Genomic DNA, 5,597 nt, shown 5'->3' on the forward strand with positions numbered 1-5,597 from the left:
TAATGTGAAATAGGAAGTAAAGGGCTAAAGGTGTAGGGAAAGTGGGAAGGGTGGGGGAAAGGTAATAAGGGAAGGAAAAAAATATGAGAAACTGAAAAAATGGAAATAAAGTGTTTGTAAATGGGGAGGGGAGGAGGGGGTGAAGGGAGGGCAGGGGCAAGGGGAAAAATGAGAACCAAGACCTATTATGTAAAGGTACAGAATCCCAATGATGAGTGTAACTGTACTGTATACCTAGATTGTACCAATAAACTCAATTTTTTAAAAAAAATCCCTACTTTGGAACAGAGAAGCATTTTCCAAATTAAAAGGATCCCCCAAGAACCAGGAAGGATAAAAGAAGAGTCACACGTGGAAATATTGTGATAAATTTTCTTAATTTCATTGATGAGAATCATTTCAACATCCAAGAAACCAAAAAGCAACTCAGAAATAGTTCGACTCAGATATTTGTCAGGCTTTTCCTCTTCTTGTCCCGTGTGCCATGGTAGGAGACATTGCGGAGCATGTCTGTGTGATGAACCCTTCCACAGTCTTCCACTCATGCCTTCTCACTAGTGCTGAAACTCACTCTCCTGTCCCAGGTGATGTCTCTTCACTGGTCTGGTGACAGCGCTGAACTGGGTGGCCGAAGATTTGTGTTCTGATCTCTGACTGGTCTCCATGAAACTCTTTCATCTTCACCAACCAGAAAATTTGTATATTGATTCCTTCCCTGGTCCGACCAAACTTTCTCATGGTCAAGCAGAAAATTCTAACACTTGGACATCAATTTCCTCCTACGCTGATTAGATTAACTAATCGCCACTGGCTGTGCCCAGTTATATCAGTCTTAATATCAGACAGAGATGCAACCATGAACATGTTTTCAATCATAACAGAGTTTGAGAAATAACTTTGTAATTTAGGAGCAGAAAATAAACTGTCATAAACATGGGGGATTTTTTTTCTTAATTTTTAATGATAGTGACAGTTTTATCCACAAGTACATCCCAGTGACCTTCAAATTAATTCATTTCATACTGGCCAGAAGAAATAGAAACACTTATCATGCCTACCCAGAGTTTTGGCATTATTGCCATGATTTTAAGTTGAACAGAAATTTTGAAAGTAATTACCATCACCAATTTAAAAACTCATGACTGCTAGACCAATTAATTAGCAATTTTCTGAATAGTAGTATATTAAATCAAGAGAAGAATGCAGAATAATTTAAAATTAAAGCTGAGAAATAAAAATTATTTTAAGCAAAAGTATTTTTATTTAATGCATATTAGAAAATATTTGTGATCCGCCTAATCATGTTTCAGTACAGTATTCAGTATCTCTACAGAAATCAGGAATTTGTTAACAGTGAACATCTTCACAAGGAAAGAATTTCTTTCGATAATTCATTTGTTTTGAAAAAATGACATTTAAAAATAGTCATTATCTATTTGGCATTTTATAGAATATCAATGCCTTCTTTCCAGTTCTTAAAAATGGATCTCTGTCAAACCTAGCAACATATACCAATACAGTTTGGGATATAATAGTCTTTTATAAGTAAATAGAGCAAAGTTTATAGGTTGTTCCACATTAGAAGGTTTGAATGCATTTCAAAATGTGACCTAAGTGAAAAATGATTATAAATTGAGGAAATGGTCATGTTTGAGCAGAAAGAAGTTCATCAAAATCGAGTCCACTTCAGGCGTGCAATTGTAAAGCATTAGTTAATAAAATAATCATTTAGGCTGCAGAGGATACAGGACACATAAGCCACTCGGGTTGAGAGACAGTAGTTTGAAGAACAACCAGTCATTGCGATGAGTCTCATTCTGATGCTATGAGCCACAATGGAAGGGTTACTTTAGAATCTGTGATTGTGAGATCTTCACAGTAACTTAGTTCACCTTTTCCAACATCCAAATTGATTTTCAATATAACTCCAAATAAAGAAATGGAATATTATAAATTAAGTGACTTTCTCCCACTTGAAATTGTATTTACAAATTATGAAGCAGAAATGCTTCACAGTTAGCTAATTATATCCACAGCCACAGCTATTCCTCAAAAAAATTATTTTTGCAAGAAACTGGTAGAAACAAGACATAACTTTTATCCTGAGTGCTACTTATTATCTTATAGCCATTTTAATTGTAGAAGAAAGTGAAATGTATGACATCATACATATTTTAGGTAGGGATAATAGTGCTTTACTAGTTTATAGAACAAGTTATATTTTCAAAGCAGAGATCTCTAATTAAGTATTTTCAGTAGTTGTGCACTTGAAATTCAATTTTGATGATAAATCCCTAAAGAATTAAAGCAACTCTTAATTGAATAGTTTACTGGTTATTTAGAGGTGCTCAAAATTACTAATATATGATTTGTAATATGAAGCATTTGACAAGAATGTCACCTAGCAACCTTTGTACATTTGAAGTATTATACTGACTTAATATTACAATGATATACAAGGTAAAAAAGGAAAGCACACTTCTTAAAATCAAGTCATTCACTAAGAGTAATAGTTTTGTAAGAGGGGACTAATTACAAATATACAAAGTTTAGATGCATATTAAAAAAGAGCAGCACCCAGAACTCAGGAAAAGATCTGCTGCTCATAACAAATTATATTAGTAAAATTTGGTTGGATTAGTAATATTTTTTAAAATTCTATTCTAATAGTATGGACACTTTGAATCTAGATCAATATAAACCCTAAATGCAATTAAATATTAAGTCAACTGATAGCAGGCGATCAAGAATTTATTCAGGGACAGGTTCAACTCTTCTCAGTTTCTTGAAGCCATTGTCTAAAATGCAATCCTATAGGGCCAGGGATTTAGCTCAGTGGTCCCTTCACCTGCCTCTAATGTGCAAGGTCCTGAGTTCAATCCCCAGTACCAAAAAATAAAAAAAAAAAGAGAGAGAGTTAAAAATGTAATACTATAGATAACTGTCACATGTCCCACAACCCTATAAATAAGTGAAATAAGTGAACAAGTCTTTCTTCTTGTGAAATCCATGCTTTAAATTTTCACAATAAGTATGCATGTCTGATTGTCCTTTATTCTTCTGCTTTATTCTCATTTGTGGAACTTGTCTATAACACATAATAAGGGTCTAAAGAAGAAATGAATTAGCTGTTCCAACAAGCTTTGATCACTATTATATACTGTAATATCATTTGGTTTTAGGATGTAACTGGTGCTCAATTTTAGAATTTCACAGCTTAAAGAGACTGTCATTCAGATTTGAAGTTTTTATAGTTTACTGGAAGAGTCATACTTGAAAACAAATCATGATAATGTGATGTGATGATTAAAGTTTGTAATGCCCAACTATAGCAGGAGAAGGTTATTTACTAGAGAGGCTTTTCTTGAATTTCTTCATCTTAAAAAGTGAGGATCAGTTTAATGTCTGGCCGAGTCAGGAGCACTGCATCCATCTCTCATGAGAAAACTCCGAGGTCTATTAGGGCTAGAATAATCTGCCCCCTCAGGTATGAAGAGATCTGACCTTAGACAGAGAAAGTGTTCCTCTCAAAAACTTCCAAATTCCTGACACAATTCAGCTCAGCCCCTAAAGCATACAATCCCAAAACTAACATGTGGCCAATAACCACATGCCAAATATCCTGACTCCATCCTGAATCCACCCCTGCTTTACCCTATCCAATAGCAATCCAGTAGCACTACCCTGGCTCCACCTCTACCTTACCCTATATAAGCCTGTGCATTTGCTCAATAAAGCAGAAGTGTTCCAGAAACCTCCCAGGAATCTGCGTGGTGATTCTGCACCTTGCCCTCCCAGTCCGGGCTCCCTGAACGCTGTTCTGCAAGCAGGCTCACAGATGAAAACAAGAAAAAAGAGTTTGAGCTTTTGTGAATTTTTATTTTATCTAAGGTAAGCCTACCCTTAACTATTTATACAAACTCATTCATTCATATCTCAATTTTTTTCTATTGATGTATATGTAATTGAGACACATAAATGAGTACGAGTAGTTCCTTACAAGATAGTTATAAATAAATGCCCTTTCTGTATTCTCTATGAAATTCCTAATGCACAAGGCAGAGACATGCATCAATATTGCAAGAACATGTGATGTATGTTGTTATACATGTGTGTACAAATTTCCAAGAAAGAATTAACTCATACTAATTGTAGAGAAGGTGGAATAAAATGATTTAAAGAGCATCCTCATTTAACACTTCAATTGGGTCTAGAATAATGAGCAGAAATTAGTGAAACAGATGTACCATGAAGAGAAGGCAAAATATGTTTTCATGGGAAAGAAATACACTTCCAAAAATCTGACAAGGAAAGACAGCTTTCTGCATTCACAGAGCTGCATTGTGTTAACATATTTGGGTAGCCTGCCTGGTTTACAAGTTATTCTTAGCTTATATTTACTCTTAGAGTAGCTAGCTAGTGAGAAATTTAAATAAATTTAAATACATACTCTCAAGGAATTGATGACCAATCAATTAGCAATTGCAACAATGAAAGAAAAAGAAGACAAGATAATACAACCATAACGTATCATAAAAAGGAGGAATTAAAACTATATAGACTACATGAGCATGTAGCATTAACCTGAGCAAAATAGTTATGAGAGTTGAATTATTTTAGAAACTTTATTTCTGTATGCAGTCAACATACTACTGAAAAATAGAAAATATCAAGTGCAATAGTATCATAATGTGAAATAGAGATCAACATAGCAAAGTATGTACAAAAATTTTCCAAAGAAAACTACAAAATAAAGAGCAAATTAATTAACCAAGCTCTAAAAACACTATAATGTGCACTGCTATGAGGTCCTAACCCAAAAAAATCTATAGTCTAGAAAACAGATTAATGGTTGCTTAGGAAGTGAATGACAGAGGTGACTGAAAAGAGGAATGAGAATACCCTAAGTGACAAAAATATCATATATAACATTTTATAAAACTCATCAAAGATTTAAGAGTAACTGTACACAGACACCAGCCAGAAGCCCACAGTAGAATACAACAGTGTGGGTGCCCAAATCCCAGCCAGGGCCCCTCCCAGAAACCAGTGGCTTGGGTGTACAGGCCCCAGCCAAAGGCTCACCTGGAAAACAGCTGTCCAGATGTGCAGGCCACAGCCTGAGGCCCACCAAAATACCATCGGTAAGTGCATGCTGCCCCAGCCAGAAACCTGCTCAGACACCAGGGACTGGGATGCACAGGCCCCAGGCAAAGGCCCTCACAGGCAGCAGTTGTGCAGGTGGGCAGGTCTCAGTCAGAGATATGACAAGATACCATCCTAAATGTGCGCAGACCCCAGCTGGAAGCCAGCCTGGACAACAGCGCAGAGCAGGGATACAGATAGCTACCACGCTAAACCCAGGAATTGGAAAAGTGGTGCGCAGCAGAGAGTAGGCTTCTCCGATGGTTGCTGAGAGTTGAAGCCCCCTGGGCAAGCAAAGGGTCACCTCAAAAAAGGTGCAGCAGGATGCATCTGTTAAAATGAGAAGACAAAATTCTCAAAATAGACTTCCAGATCACCTAATGCAACCCCAAGGGACAATAAGATGGAACAATCAGATACTCAACCACCTGGACTCCCTGAACTGGCAATGA

Source organism: Fukomys damarensis, unplaced genomic scaffold (assembly GCF_012274545.1).
Source record: "Fukomys damarensis isolate Sample0158 unplaced genomic scaffold, DMR_v1.0_HiC HiC_scaffold_4, whole genome shotgun sequence".
NCBI lineage: Eukaryota > Metazoa > Chordata > Mammalia > Rodentia > Bathyergidae > Fukomys > Fukomys damarensis.